The sequence below is a fragment of the Dinoponera quadriceps genome, unplaced genomic scaffold, assembly GCF_001313825.1.
Source record: "Dinoponera quadriceps isolate SergipeBrazil2010 unplaced genomic scaffold, ASM131382v1 scaffold707, whole genome shotgun sequence".
In the NCBI taxonomy this organism is placed as follows: domain Eukaryota; kingdom Metazoa; phylum Arthropoda; class Insecta; order Hymenoptera; family Formicidae; genus Dinoponera; species Dinoponera quadriceps.
The window spans coordinates 78847-96026 of record NW_014555450.1 but is presented as its reverse complement, the minus strand read 5'-3'; the positions used below and the strand labels follow the sequence as shown (position 1 = coordinate 96026).

General features: G+C 44.7%; 1 protein-coding gene across 4 annotated transcripts in view; it reads left to right on the top strand.

Annotated features, from left to right (window-relative positions):
- The first annotated feature begins 1647 nt into the window (after positions 1-1647).
- Positions 1648-17180, top strand: part of LOC106744255 (galactosylgalactosylxylosylprotein 3-beta-glucuronosyltransferase P) — a 25577-nt gene continuing 10044 nt past the window's right edge. The window contains exon 1 of one of the 4 annotated variants that reach the window (XM_014618868.1): positions 1648-1756. The gene's annotated coding sequence lies outside the window, so the exon portion shown is untranslated. Of the gene's footprint in view, positions 1757-10599; positions 10984-11146; positions 11629-17058; positions 17119-17180 lie in introns of those variants that run through there. The other 3 variants (XM_014618867.1, XM_014618869.1, XM_014618870.1) reach the window with 3 other exon arrangements.

The window sequence follows — 17180 nt, the reverse complement described above, 5'->3', positions numbered from 1 at the left end:
TTTTGTGCGAAGTAACGAAGAAAAGATTGCATTTTTTCAGATTTCTAGCAGGTACATTAAATCTAGAACAACATCAGTAAAGAAGGGCCTGAAATCACTTGATTCATCAGTCTGTATAAAAATAACCCAGCGAGAAATGAACCGTCGAACTGATATCAATTTGACCTCTATTAGATGTTCATTTGTCACCGGGAAGAGATCAGATGTAATCTTTCTATTTCGATACATGTTGGATTTAGCGTAACTTCCACCAAAACTCCGATCAAGCTGAATGTATAATAATGAGAATTGCCAACGGCAATTTCCAGTTCTGTAACTTATCGTTTAACGATAATCGTGAATAATTTCTACCTGCGCTAGCAAGATAGAGCGGACCAAGTACGACAGAAAATAACGATGATGTCACAATGACATGACGACAATGATCAAAATGATGAGAAAATAATTGAAGAGTAAGATTGTACAGTCATTATCTTGTCATTTTAACGTGATTGTCTGTCCCTTACCTGGAAGGCATAACACTTGACTAACAGCAATTTGAAGTCGTCGATTATCTTAAATCGAGTTAGGTGCGTCCGTCCTTCTAGACGTAAAAGTTGAATGTAATATTTCTTTATAACGCGCCTGTGCAGTCTATTTCGCGGTATTATTAAAAACTTCAAGATCAAATTTCCACGTGATGGAATTTGCCCGTCGAAGAATTCGAGGAAAGAGCCTCGGGAATTTAGAGCAATTTGCGTAATTGAGCGCGCAGATAATCATCGCTGCCACCGTCGATATTATCGCGGTGAACGGAGGCTGTATCATTTGCCAGAGCCGTGATAATCCGTGGGAAAACTATACGATCATTATCCCGGCGTGTGCTATGCGCGATTCAACGATAAGCGAGTGGAAAACATCGAACGAGAACGGCATTGAACGGCAGCCGCTCTCTCTTATCGTTGCATCTGCTCGGACACACGTGCTCCGCGACGAACCTCGTAAATCCGCCGCGCGGCTGATCGAATCGACTTTCTAAACGCGTCCAAACCGGCCTTGTTTGGTCAGACGGACTGCCGAGCTTGAAAGCCATCTAAACGCATTATCTCAATTACACACGGGAAATCGTCAACTTCCCCGTGTTTTCGATACCTCTCGGAGATACACAGTGGCGTACAGCCAAACTCATTGATTCGGAGAGATAGAAAACGCGATCGATCGGAGGCAGAGAGAGAGAGAGAGTCCGGCGACAGGCAGCTAATCAAACGAGTCAACGGAGTGCTTCTAGGGAAGATTTGTCTGCCGCACCGTCGTCGGGCGCGCGATTTTTCAGCCAGACTCACGGCGAGTGAATCGACCTCAGGGACGAAGAAGGGGGGAGGATGAGGGGCAGGAAAGTAGTCTGAAAATGCGGAGCGCATTGGAGGAGGAACGAAATAAAGCGTCCGTGACGCCGAAGGGTCAGAGGCAGCTCTTTCGATCAACCGCGTGGAACCGGCCCGAAATGTCGGGGCGAGCGTGTGCATCCATCTGTGTGTGTACATGCGTACATCGCCGGCGCGTAGCGTCGCGGCGCCGCCGCCGAGGTGCATGCGCGTCGCGTGCCGCAGCATGGGTCGTCGCCGCGATCTGCCCCCGCTTTTTCCGGACGGCAGTAGCGTTCCCGTGGCGCTTTCCGCCGCAGTGTGGCGGCTGCCGTGATTGCCGACCGGCGGCTAGTTGGACGAGGGCGGTCGACGAAGACGACGAAGGCAGCGGGGACACCCTCGTTACTATGGTGAGTGCCGCAATGCCGGGGGGGTGCGCTTTTCTCCGTCCTCGCGGAAGAAGCGAGAGAGATCGACGACGGAATGTTGTGCGTCCCTCTCGCAGCCACGAGGCTCCATTTTTCTCGCCGGACGAGAGATGCAATTTCGCGCAGCGGTGTGACTTTCGGAATTTTCTCGACCAGCGGATCAAGCCATCGCGACTCCGCGGCCGTCACGGCTTGGCGGGTGTTTTTCGGCCGAAGAAGCCCGCGTCGCATTAAACGCGGGGTCGTCGAGATTCCTCTTTCTCCTCTCGTCAGTCATATGGTCGCGTTTAGCGCTTCGGCAACCTCGTTCGACGCTGCGACGACACGAGACATCGCATTTTTCACGTCACATATTTGTAACGTCAGCCGGTGGCACGTCGATATTTAATCCCCCGGGCTCGCCGACAAGTTGCCGTTTCTTCTTTGAAGCCGCACGAGAAGGCAACTTCCGCGCGATCTTCGCACAAGAGGGTCATTAAGGGGTACTAGGCGGAAGGTGGAGAAAGAGGGAGGCACGCCAGCGTCTTCCGCTTCGGTGTTGATCATTCTGACGGATTACCGGGATTAATCAAGATTAACGATCCGATGGCTTAACCTCAACCGCAGTTCCTCGCGGCGAACTGCCTTAGATAAATATTTGCGCCCGCTCGAGCGCACTGGCAGGACTCGGCGACACTTTCCCCGGAGTCCTGCCGAGTAGCAGGAGGTGTTGGCGGAGGGGAAAGAGGGGCAGAGAGAAGGCGATACGGTGTGTTCGGTAACTGCTTTTAATATTTATCCAAATCCGCTGTTTGCGTCGCGGTGGTGAATGGTCGCGCTACCGTGGCGCTACCTTTGCGCCGAGTGGGGTTGCTCCGCGGTAGGAGGAAGGGGGCTGATACCGGAAGGTCAATAAAGGAAGTGGAAATGTATTTAACGAGCTTAAGTTATCGGGAAGTCCTGGAGCACCGGTGTAAGGCCAGGGTGGGTCGCGCGGGCTGAGAGACGGGCGAATTTATGGCGACTCGCACCGAAGGAGACCCGGCGAGAGCTGGGTTTTTCGACTCGGGCGCACAGGAGAGCCGAAAGTACGAACCGAGGGAGAAAGAGGTATCTCGCGTATAATCACACCGGTAATTGAAAACGGGCCGACCAAAAGGTGCGGATCGTTGCAACCAGGCGATCGCGCTTAGTCGAGTTCTCGCTGCGAGCGACGCGGTTTGTGTTTAGTTTGGCGGAGCGGGAACTCCGCGGGGAAATACGGTATTACGACGAGGTACACGTGTAGCCATTTCGCGAGGGATGTTGCCGAGTTAATTGGATTGGATTAAGGTTGACGGTTACGAAAGTTAGTTACAAAAGTACCGGACGATGCAGCGGCCGGCTGATCGTTTGCGCGTTTCGCAACACGCACGGAACACGCGCCGTTATTGCTATTCGATAAATATCGAGGCGCACATTTCGATATCCGTTCTGTGAGAAGATGCCCCTCTGTGTGTGCGTCTGCCGATAAATACACCCGGAAAGCTGATGTTTAACGAAGCGATCCGTTCGTGATACAGACGCGAGAGATCGAAGAAAAGAAATTAACCACGATGTTGCGATTTGAACGAAAAACGACACCCGGTGGAACGACATCGACCGCGACCTTGATCGATCGCGAGACGGCTTATCCGAGCACATTTCCGGGCAACACGCCAACCATCCCTTATTGATAATCCATGTAATCTACATCGCACTCGCGCGAGATCGGTCACGGAAGGTCTCTGTCGAGATGGCGAGCGAGATCCCCCGATTTACAACATTACACGTATATCATACGTTGGTATTGTAAGTCACGATCAATATGACGGCGGAAGAGGGACAGAATGGATGGAGAATGAGAGCGAGGGAGAAAGAGAGAGAGAGAAAGGTAGGGAGATACACGCCGTGAGGGGAATCCAAAGGGATGCACTTCTCTGAATTTTTAAGAGGAAGAAAAAAAGCTTTCCTTTCGGAGACATGTCAACGATCGACACCGCCACCTCTGGGAGATCAGTCTTGTTATAAATAAAACAATCCCGGTAAAAAAAGAAAATCCTCGCTCGTACGTTGTTCGTGACAACGTCGAATTCCGAAATTTTTGGCGATTGTCGAGTCGCCGACTATCCCGAGTTGAAATTTCGGTGTTATTTTATTGCCCTTAAGGATATTTTGCGTTTATTTATTTATTTAAATGGCCTGTATATTAGTGAAAACCTACTTTGATGATACTTGGTAATTTTTTTCTGGAATTTTTAATTCTTCCGATTTACTTTTAACGCTATCTTGAAGCTAACGATCCTCTCAATATTTCGACTATTAAATTCAAAATAATTTGATGCAGAAAACGGCGGAAACGGAAGTTTCAAACAACATCATGGTCAAAGGAGTGAATTATACCATTAGAATTGAAATTATTTTGCCGCCTTAACTCCTGTTGTGTTGTAAATTAAAGGTTTAACGTAGGGGCAAAATTTCGACTTGGGCTCTCAGTCAACTATCTCATTTAAGTGACCCGCTTGAACGGTACCGAAACTTCAGAACGTAAGAACGATCGTGAGTCAGCCGCAACTGTTTGCCTTATAATCACAGGCCCTAATGAGCTCGGAAGGCATTGTTTCGCCAGTTAGATTTTGCGGACGTTAAACGGGGCACATTCAGCCGGCACGCACGGAGGACTCGGCTGGGAAAAATTCAGCCGGTGCTCGCGGACGCATCGAAAAATATCCCGTTAAAAGTACAGTCATTTTCGCTCAGATAATATCTCCTTCCGATTTTAACCTAAAAATAATCGCTATATATATGTAAAATTATTATACCGATACTATAGTAACACTCGCTAAAAAAATGGTTCTCCTGACTGTAAGGCCTCAGACACAATGAAAGGAGAGTAAGGGATAAAGAATTAAATATAGGGAATTAGGAAAAGGGAATTAAATTTTGATGTATGGACAACTATGCTTCAATCCACAATAAAGTAATAGTTTTAGGATACACTGTCGAAATTTTATTCCTTATAACTTGTGTACTTATAGGGCTTAGTAGTTTACTGATAGTTTAGTAGTAACCTTCAAACACAGTAAACAAGAAACATTAAATCAATCTTTTGAAACATTAATTTTTATGTGGACTTTATAAACATTTTGACATAATATTTTATAAATGTTTTGAAATTGTTACTTGATAATATAATATTCCTAAATGTTAAAATCATAGGAATATTATTTTTAACATTTGGGTCAAATATTGTTAACAATGACGTTGTACATGCAACATTAAAAACTACATATTTGAAAACATCACATGTTATAAAATATTGTAATAATATTGTGTTAATGACTTTTTGCTTATTGGAGAATATTTAATGATCATTGATATACAAACGATATCCAAACGAAAGTCAGTTTGAGTCTGTCGATAATTATCAAGAAAATGATAAAAGTGTTAATGTTAACAATAGAAATTCATTAGAAAAATAAAAATATATATATATATATTTATAGATTTTTACTATATATATATATATATAGTAAAAATGATGATTTCGTTTTAAGACGTTCTTAGATCTTATTCCTAATTTCCTGTATTTAATTCCTTGTTCCTCGTTCCTTTCATTCTGAGCCCCTATTCTTTCGCTTGTGCGATTATAGTCGTATATACCTAGAATTTTTTTCTCAGTTAAGTCAGGCTAAGTAAGCGGTATCGAGGGTAGCACGGGGGTATCGAAACCGTACGGGAGAGGGAGAGAGAGAGAAAATCACATGGTGTCTGGCGAATGTGCGTGGTTATCGACCGGTCGCTATGTGCCCTCCAAACCGAAAAGGCAATGAGAGCGCACCATGCCGTGCACCGGCCGGCATCGGTTGGCCGGCGGGAACTTCTTATTAGTTGCGGCTCCGATAGCAAAAGTTACGTTACAAATTACGCGACCTCGCCTCGAAATTGCGCCCCCGAGGATCCCCGTCTGGCACGGGGGCCGGATGGCAACGTGCTCAGAAAATAAACGCGGAGCCGGGGGGAGAGCTTACACAAATATCCGTCCGTCTCGAAACTCGCCCGTTTCGCTCGAATACGAATCGATCAAACTCCGTTATATCCTGCCGCGTTATATCCTCCTTCGTTATCCTGCGCCGCAGTTCTCGCGAGCGAACAACCATCGAGGAGGGGAAAAAGGAAAGCCCGGAATAAATACGGATTTCAGAGATATATCGCCGATGTTGTGGTACAGTTTTTATACTATTTTCATTCACGGACTGACGCTAGTCTTCGGCAAATAACTGGTGATAGAAGTAAAGAGTACGTAAGTGTACGTAAAGAGCGCTCCGTGGAAATATTGACGATACAGCACGCTGGAAAATCATTCTAACACCGGATCCCGCATCTCGTTACCTTTATACGCGCACACGCGCGCGAGTGATTGTCTGGCGGAATTCACTTTGGATGAGCTGTAATTCGCGACAGAATTTCAAGTGAAACTCTGTATTCTGTAAAAGGGAAGGAAGACGGTTCACGCCGCAACTAAGCACAGACGGCGTCATTGTACGCTGTACTATTATTTAGAGCGAAACTTTTTACTATTACACTATTTTTAGCTTTCCATGTGTACACATAAGGTCGAGACTATAATATTATAATTAGAGAGTCATTATAATCTTACCAATTATAACTAAAATTACTTCTTAATTTACTTATTTATCTAACTGCTCGTGCAATTAAAAGAAGATTAATTCGAGAGCTGATATATTTGCAACTAAAATCGACACTTTTTATACATGTTTCTTGAGTTTATCGTGCTATTTATAATTCCTACTTTTAATATCTTCTAAATTGAAAATAAGGTTTCAATGAAAAATACTATGATATTACAGACTAGTATACATGTATTCATATACAAATTTAAGAATTATTGAATATTTTGTTTTGAAAATGCAACGGTGTAAAGTTTATATTTTGTAATAATATCTGAAATATAAATTTAAACACTCATATACCTCTTTCTATTATTTGTGCATCACTATTGGAGCAACTGATGTATAAATATATCATAAAAAAAATAATATTTTCGTATTTGTAATATTGTGCATATATATTTTATATATTTACCTCAACTTCGTAAATTAACATTTGTTATTTATTATTTAAGCAGTAAAATAAATGTATAGGAACGTAATTTTGCTTGGTAAATACCAGATTTACGAGTGGCCTCCTTAGTGCATCACTAGAAATATGACTTTGAGTTTTACAACCTTAGGTTGATTTACAACCTTAAATATAAGGCTGAAAATCGCGATGTGACTCTCCGTCTAGGAAATGGTACAACATACGCGATGCCGACCGTACACGTGTGTATCCAACGAATATTCGACATTGATTTTCTCGAGGGTAAATGTGAAAAAAAATAATTTCATTTCATATTATAGACTCCTTTTTGCACGCACGAATAGTCGTCCATTTACCGCGCGCTTTGGACACCGTACACGCGTATAAAGCTATGAATTTCCAAGTGCTCTCTGTCACACGATACGAATAAAGTCACACGTGGAACGGCAGGCCGGGTTTCGCGAATAATTGATCGCCTAAAAAGGACTCGAATGCCAAAGATACGGCTCTAATATTCCGAATACTTCGCTGCGCGCAAACGAAAGACGAATAGTTACATATTTATTCGGCAACATCCGCCGTTATGTCAAGTCGTTCCCATGCATGCGCCTCAATAGCGCAGCATAGCATAGAGCACGGTGTAATATCAAGTATTTGCCATCCGTCGTGCACGGGGGTGGTCGTAACGCCCGAAATTTTAACGGAATTAAACTGCCGTACGCGGAATATCCTTTTTGCGGCGGCGGGCCAATATTTAATCAATCGATCGTAATCAATCGGTGATGCTCGAGATTGATTTTACGTCGAGCTAATTACTTATTCGGGTCATACCGGGCGGCGGATAGATAGATAGATCGCCTGCCGGACGATAACTCGCCGCTCCGTCTATTCCTTCACCATCGCGTCTACTGCCTTCATTTCACGCTTCGTATTATTGATCATTACACAGGCACACATTGTCACTCGTGTGTCGGCGATCGCGAGCACGTGCCACGTATCGCGCCCGTATAATTTTCTCGTCGCTAACCAAGCTTTCGAACGAACGCGAGTCACAGAGTTATTCGGTAACAATGAGGCGCGTGTGCAAAATGCGTTTTCCGACGCGATATCGCGCATAGAGCGATAGAGCCGGTCAGAAAGCCGAATGGTCGGTGGAATTTATTTAATTTCACCCACGTGTGAGAGGGAGCGAGCTATGCAGAGTTCTCCGATAAGTATCGCCCGTTTTAATCACGCTGAAAATTGCCCGTGCGCCAATTACGGCGTACCGCGTTTAACGAAGATCGCTGACAACGGTGTTTCTGCGTGTCACGCGTGTCATACGAAAGGATCGCGATTTCTGCGCTATTGCGTCGGAACTGTGGCGCAACGTAAAAAATCCCCCTCCCCCCTCTCTCTCTTTCCTTTACTCGCGAAGGACTTATGCGGTGAAGAGAAGAAATCAGAGCGTATTTTACATTAGGCAGCTCGCTCGTTCGATAAAGACACGCGTACGTGTTCTTATTTGCCTTTTGTAGCGACGCGACGAAGAAGGCGAATGATTTATACGCGTCTTTGGCGAACTCCTCGCCGATAAGACCGCTTCGCGATAACGCGCGCCGCCTCGTCTTTGGCAGCCCGAAATAATTCTTCTATTTTCGCCATCCCTCATCGATGGATACGTATTATTGGCAATCTTATTTCATTCCCGAGCACTCTCGCGCTCGCTACTTTCTATGAAAATATTAATAGAATTAATCCCCGGAATAAAACACCCACGATGATTCATCGCAGGTATGCCGTCATGCGTCCAATATCACACGTGGTCGTACGTGGAGACGGAGGTATTTTCGACGGGAGGGGTTAATCGGGTACACCGACGAAAAATCGGAGGCACCGACGCGCGCGAGCGGGCCGCATGAATTATTCGCAGAGCTCCCCGGAGTTGTCCGGCTTCGATCTGGATTTGATCGTAATACCGCGTGCTCAGAAATATCCCGCTTTCCTATCGGACACGAGAAAAATGGACAAGCGAGACGAACATTATTCCCATTTCTACGTGACCCGGCATGGCAACCGAATATCAATATACTGTATATATATTCTCGCCGTTTACCTATTTCTTCGCGTAAACTGCCTCGATACACGGAAGAAAAAGAAGTAGCTCTCACAGCTAAACAAACTAGCTGTCCGTACAACTTTAGAAATTTAGTTACCAGACCTAGCCTTTAGATGTGGAAGCTGACTCCTATATGACTATAGTTGTGCACGGAAAACAAGAATTAACTATCGTTTCTCATTACCGAATTTTTCGTCTGGTTTTCTATTTTATTAGATGAAAAGAAATTTCTTTCCCGCGTACTCATTAATTCTATATTTGACCCTAGTTATGCAAGAAGGATCAGACCCACATGGAGTACGTTTCGAGAAACATGAAGATGAAAATTTGATATATGATTTAAAAAGTAACTATTTAAATAGCACTGAGGTTCTTCACAATCATTCAAGAAATCAAGCATGGTCCATTTTCTTCTTTTTAAGGATATACATTGACAAGCTTAAAAATGAGGTAAAAAGGTGCAATTAGTAAAAAATGGCATAACTAGTACAAAAAAACTTTTTTAATTCATTTTAGACGCCCATAAGGCTTGGATCTTATAGAAAGACGTATAAACTATCTTGGTAGCAAAATTTTGAAAATCATAATTTTCGGTTCAATGAGTTGCATCCTTCTTGCATAAATATAACCATTTATATTGTATACCTATAGAAAAATATTTGATATTTATAACTAATAAGTAACACCATAACTATAAATCACAGCGAAAGAATCATAATCGGGAAAACAATATTTCTCCAGTAAGTGTTATTATCGTGCCAGTGATAATTGCACACGCATATTGCTGCTACTACATTTGTAGTTAAAACCAAAGAGTACGGTCGAGGCTGCCGAAACTAGAATTTCTATCAATGCATATATTATTTTTTATGTTATTTCGCTTTAATCTTCCTAAAACGCGTGATAAACGTTTTACCTATCTTTCTACCTATCCAATATTTACTATGTGTGTGCGTATGTGTCACGTACGTTGCGTGCACACACGTACACACACACATTCTCATCAGTCTCATATCGGTATCATATCGGAATCGCGCACTTCGCACCGCATATTCTCACGTCCATCTCGTTTCGAGGATACGAGAGACGCGGCTCTCGTCATTCCCAATTAACTCACGTATACCATCTCCCGGTCCGCCCGTTGCTTTCAATCCGTCCCGCGATTTTTTGTCGCTCCATGACTGCGCGTGTTCTTTCTGTCTCTCCGCTTCCAACAAAACGTTCTCATATTCCCGTCTGAAGCACGTCGCGTTCCCGTTTACATTGAGATTTAACGCGCGGGGCTTATCTTTACGATTTGCGTCTTGCTCGGTCCAAGACGAGGGCCTCGCGGGTCCTACGTGAGGATCGACCGGTTCGCGGGACAGTCAAGCGGCGGCCTGAAAACGTGCTCCCGCCTTCCTCACGCCGAATTACCGCAATCTGCTAATAGATTCTGCCACGTGACCCGTGGACCGTGCGCAGCACGCACACGTGCAGGGACAGAAGCATTCTCTCTCTCTCTCCCTCTCGGTCGTACGACAATCGCGGTGGTGGGGCATTACGAACGAGCGAACGCGTTACAGAAGAGAGGCCACGCAAGTAGGAGGAAAACCGGAGGAGAAACGTTTTCAGTAGTGAGCGAGCCGCGATTGCGTTCCGTTTCGTCGTCGTCGTCGAGTTCGTCGCGTGTCTCCGATGGGATCTCGGCGGCGGCGGGGCGCGTTCCGCTCGAGATGCGCATTTCGGTCGTGCCGTACGATTTCGCGAGCTCTCCCGTGGGACAATGAAACAACCGAGCGCTGACGGAGAGGAGTGGCCTGATTAACGTTCCCCGAGGACACCGAAGGTGGATCTCGGCCGTGCGAGCGATTAGAAACGGTCGGCTTGAACGATTCATTTAGCGACAGAAGTGTCGCCGTTAATCAAACATCGTCTTCGCAGCGAGCCGCGCTTTTTGCTGTCCAGGAAGCTGCGTCCCTTGGACTTCCGCTCCCGACCGATCGGTCTTCCGAGAGATCTTCCGCGAGAGGTGCGAACAGATGTATAAGTAGAGGATATCGTTAAGCGGCCATTGTTTGGCTCGACGGCTTCATTAAAACGGGAGAGTCGATACTGCTCTTAGCCATTTCCACGTTCGGGAAAATTACAATGCGTTGCTCCGCAACGGCAGTGTCTCGAATACATCGCGTTGAAAGCGTTAGAGAGAGAGAGGTGCCTGGATGTTTGGATTATTACCTCTAATCGTATATGTGCGCGCTATTAGCTTCCACGGTATACCGTGCAAATAAACCCGCGTACACACACCGGTCGGTTGGACAATATTAATCAACCGTGGAAAAACGACACTTCGACTCGTATATTTCATGCGAGGCGTAAAAGAAGAATGTTAGGCACGCGTTGAGCTCGACTTACGTCGCCGGTTCGTATTAGCTTGACAGCACATGCAAAGCCGCTGTTAAAACGCACGGATCAACCGTGATAAACATTCGCGTGTTTGCGTATTATTAATGCCGACTGGGAAAAGCGGACAAGATAAAGCCGGTTTTCTGGCTCGGTGAACGAAATGACGACTTGGTGTGACATTCGCCGACTTTCGAGCCGATACGAGTCGTTAAAGATTCGAGTCCACCGCGTCGATTTGAACTCGCTTCGTACCAGCATCGATTGAGCCTCGGTGAGTTCAATTTTCGATTTACAGGGACAGGGAGCGAGAGAGAAAGAACGGGTGGAGAAGCTCGCAGGGAGAGGGAGGTGAAATTTAATTGATCGGATTTAACGCGCGACGTTGGCGCGATATAAAAGTTTTATCAGTCCGGCGATATCGCGGGGAGGTTCCTATTGAGACACGCGAACAATCGCCGCATGCCGTTTGCATCGGCCGCGTGCACCTTCAATGGCGCGCAGTGCGCAAACGACGCATAATAATCGCGCCCCACCGTGACCGGGATTCGAGCGAGGGATTTGCCGATTATCAGGTTCGTTATTATTAATAGCACGCGGGAGCAGCGCGGGTCCTTGTAACCTTAATAACGGGACCCTTTGTGCGGGCAAACAACGTGAGACTATTAGATTTGCGTGAAAACGGATAGCGCGAATTCCTATTTGTATACGCAAAGCGAGAATGCTCCGTTGTGTGCGAATATTTCCGTCGCCCCGAGGTTATTTTTCACGTGTACGCAAAACGATAACGGCACATTTTTCACTCCGTTGGCATCGCGCAATTATAAAATGCAAAATGTATCTCGCGCCATTTTCGCGAGTCTACGCACGCCCCTAAATTCGTCGCCTCTTCCCCCGTTTTTTTTTTCCTTCGTCACTCTGTTTTTGTCGTTATTTGTTACATTTTTTAACGCACAGCCTTCTTGAAACGTGCCGAAGTTGTACGTATGGTTGGTGAGGAAAAGGTTGCGACACTTTTTTTTCTAACGAGTTTCGCGACGCATCCAAGAGGAAAACGTATCTCCTGAGAATTACTAAATATCGACTAAATCGCGGGTATTGCGGTATGTGCAGCCGACCATGACGAATTTTTGCGGATCGATTATACAGGGAGAAAAATTTTGGTTTGGGATTTAATGAAATTTCTTTAATTGAAACAAATTTGTCTCTTGGAACGGGGCGAACAAATGAATGTTTGATGCAATAAACAGAATTGCTTGGTCTCTCTCAAATAATAACTACCATTACGTCAAATAATATATTTCTTTTATATTTTCATCCAAACATTACAGTGGTTGTCAAAAGTGATAAATTATTTGAAAGAAATAACACCACGTTAAAAAAATATTAAAGAATTTCTTTGTTCCAGTGGAACAATATTTAATATATAATAAAAAGTAAATTTTTCTTTCGTTAAAACCAAATATTATTTCTTCTAAATAATACTGTTTTTTTTCTATCAACGTCCTAGACAATATGGTTTACTCTAATGAAACAATATTTTCATTCTAATATTTGATTTTAGATTATGTTGTTATTAGATCCAAATTATGTTTATGTTTTTATTAAATCCAAATATGTTTTTATTAAATCCAAATCGAACAAATACGTATACTAAATCCGAAGAAACATTTTTCTCTGCACAGATCGGGTAATCTTATCGAGAATATTTGATGGTGTGGTTAACGTGAGCAAAGGCATGAAATCCTGATGCGAACGAGGCATGAAAGCGGCGAGAAGAGTCTCTTGCCGAGTCACTCGTGCTTATCGAATTCTAATTAGTAATTCATATGATCACCCGTTGATTCCGACTAATCACGAAAGATCCTGATTCCGATAAATGAACGTTAACAAGCTCGATTAGCCGCAAAATCTCGAGCCGGGCAAGACAACCGCACGGAGAAAAATAACTTAGGAGGACAGCAAATGTAAAATGACCTAAAAATTCATTCCTGAAATATCGAACAGTATTTGAGAAACTTTTTATATTTTTATTCACTAGCACAAAGTTTGATATCCCACTAAATTATTTGTCCTTAGTGCATTGCAATCGACAAAGTTCTCCGACCGATTGGAAATAATATCGAGCGATCAATCGCGAGATTCTCTCGCGTGATGACCGATGGTGTTATTTACATGGTGCTTAAGAGAGATCGATGAAATTGAATGAAATATTGTCTGCTACATTTCGAACGCCTAAAGCTATATATCAAATATTAGCATGTGAACGCAGAATGGTTTGTATCACTTTACCGGAAACTAGTTAAACCGACACGCAAAACCTGATACGGCGAATAACGCGATGCCATGTCATCCATGACAAACATCTATCTGGAGGTCACTTTCGATGACGGCACCACTTTTTTACACTGTCGTGTTTATGTATAAATAAATTTTCGAATTCTATCTGTACCCAATATACAGTATTGATAAGGGACAATAACACCTTTTATATATTTCTTTTCATAACGCACATTATCACGCTTTTGATCACACAATAATCGAGAATCGTTTGTTCCTGAATTATTCGCTCGTGCTTTCAATCTCACGTTTCCGGAATAAAATACATTTAATCGGCGTGTCCGATTGTGTGTTTAATTTATCGTAGATAAAAATACATATTACTTTTTCGACATTCAAAATCCCTCGTTTTCCACTTAATATGCGCGCGCGCGCCATATATATTGAATTGTTTTTCGACAAAACTGGTTACGCGAAAGATTGCTGCTCCCGACCGGCGGGAAATTAGGAACGACGGGGAATCGTTGTTAAAATCAACGAAATTCTAAACTGTGCTCGTACCACGTCGGAAGCAGCTGAATACGCATTAACGCGAATTCACGTAGGAATACGCTGAGGGAAATTACAGTTATTTTCGGCCTTCTTTTCATCGTTTTAACCATAAGAATAGTAGTAGCAACATATTACTTAATAAGGTTATTATCATTGACACTATAATAACGCTTACTAGAAAAATTATTCCCCCTGTACAGAAAAAAAGTGCTACAATCAAGTAAATATAATTACCTGTTTTTAGATAGAGTAATATTTTCATCAACTTAAATATATTTTAATAGTTCGTAGTAAATACTTACTTGAACGCGGTAATATCTTGATTTGTAAATGAATTACTAATGGGTGAGTTATGTCCCCTGAGAGGGGACAACGAAGTGCAAAGGGTTATATTAAGTACCAAATATTTTTTCTATGCTCCGAGAGGAGACGCGAAGTAGTGCCGGCAACACAAACGGATCTTCCCCAATTGCATGGGTAGAGCGCAGTCAATGGATCTCGATCTGTCCAAGTGCTCCGTGTTTGTCACCTTAAGATCTTATCGCGTGAATAACCATTACAATAGAATGCTCCTTTCACGTAACGACATCCGACACACACTCGAATGCCGCGTGCGAATCGCAACAGACGATCTCGAGACGATTGACACTTCGCACTATCCTCTCGATCGGAGCATCGTCGCTCGCTTAGCAACCGTATGTATTCTGCAACGTTATTCCGGATTTTGTCGCGAGCTCGCGAGCACGAGCAAGTCGGTCGCATCGATCGAATTTCGTGCTTGGGGAAACGTGCCTCTGAAAAACGTGCCAACGAAACGTGGCCCCGAAGAAACCTTCCGCGGACGTCTCCTCGCGTAATTTATCGTCGAAACCCATGTTCGCGCTGAGTCAAGCGCGCGTTTGTTCCGCTGCTTAATTATAAGGATCGATCAATCGTGAACACTTTCTTTCTCTTTCGCTCGCTAGCTAGTTACCTCACTTCTTTTCCCGCGTATTTATACAGCCAGTCGTCGAAATTCAGCAACGTTCAATTTGCCGATATTCGCGCGCGTCCAGCTTCGCCGACCGAATATTACGTTCCGCTCGGCGATTTTGAATTTCGCCCGCCAGAAGGCGGCAATTTCCTCGCGAGCGCACCCGGTATTTCCTCCGGCGGAGATATTATCGCGGCAATGAAAGAGCGTTTTGCATGAATCATGCGGAATCGGTTATGACGACGCGGATCGATTGTTAATCGACGAGCGTATTTTCCGTGATTTTGTCATTTATCGTAGTAATAGCGCGTCCGATTGCGCTAATCTGAGGATCGATCTGTGTATATCATAATACAGAGAGAATGACAAAAGTGAGTTCTTGTTTTTGTTTGCGTAACTTTCGCCACGATGAAAATGCGATGTATCTCGCGTGAGATTGTCCGACGAATAATTTCGAAGGACATCAAACGTTGCCGTAGGGAGTCATATTCTCACTTTGCGTAAGAGTGAGGAACCGAGACTTATTGTCACACCTTTTACATAATGATACAAAATTAATTGAACTGTCATTTTGACTAAGAATATCATATTTATAAATAATGTTGCAATAACTAAATACAGAAAAAAAACGAGCTGATAAAAATAGATACGGGAAAATATTTGCTCATCATGTCCAATTTTTAAGAAGTGTTCGTACCTCGTGCAATGCATTAGCCACGAGCCATTTCGTATGCCCAACTAATACGATACCAACAACGTATACTAGAGATAGAGAAAAACTATCGAGAAAATGCACCTTTATTTATTGAGATACAAGCCTTGTGACAACTAACCCGCGTGACTTTTAGTCCCGGCCTCCTCGATCGCGCGTATTTATTCACATCGGATGAAAATGCAAGAGGTGAGAAAAGTCGACGAAGGTACACGAGCGACCCCCTGCAGACGAAGCGGCCGAAGATCTCCGCTTTTTTGTTTCCCTCGGCTACGACGACCATGAAATAATGCGTCTCGTGTCATTTAAAGCGGTCGTCCGGCGCTCCGACGGTTTATGTTAAGATCCTTCAACGATAGCGTCGAGACTGACGGTAAATTAGAGGAGGAAGGTTGAACGTAACGTTTAAGTGTCTCATTACCGACAGAATCTTTTATTCACAGCCGGGAGATAATAAACATACGAAAGGCGGCGGGAGAGATAAGCGAGCGTTTTAAATATTCGAGCACGACGCGGAGTTACGTGTCCTGAATGCGCCGCCGCGAACGTCGTCACTTGAAAACCTATTGTCTTTTCGCAGTAAGGCGCTGTAAAACCGCCTGGGGGAGGGCATGGAGGGAGGTGGCGCGTTATTAATGACAGAGACGGACAAAGCGGGGCGATAGCGTGCGGGAGAAATAGCGCTGAAAATAAGACGTTCGCGAAAAATATACGAGCGTCGGCCGGTCGGTCGGCGTGCAGAGCTGCAACGCGAGAGGGTAGAACCGCGGCTGAAATGATACAGCATCGCTTCTCTCACGCTCTCTCAGGCGCAGTTCACGAGGCGAGTCCCTCGGGAGCCATGAACCCGCGTCGTTTCATTCGGTAGATAAATCTCGCGTTATCTCGCTCGTTAGCAGCGACGGTTGCTTTAAACGTTGCTGCTTTATCAGCCAAGTCCACGATCCTGACGGATGTTCTTCCGGCGCGCTATCGAGTCGCACGCCCCCGCACCGACCGAGTCTCCCCCTGAGGCGGGAGGGCAAGGAGGGAAAACGGCGAGCCTCGAAAAATAATTAATACCGAGAACCGCCCGTCGATCGCGAGAGTGGGGCCGCGACACGTTCGCGCTGCGAAGAATTAATCAGTCCGTAATGGGTGCACGCGGGGCCCGCGAGATCCGCGATTGCCGCGATCATCAAACACGTCATAGACGACCGAGACTCCGCTCGTCGGCGCTGGAACTTTCCGAGTGACGCTAAAAAACCGTAATTAAACGCTCCGTGGTATTGTTTCCTGATGCGGTAAAAAACGTCCCCCCCCTCCCTCC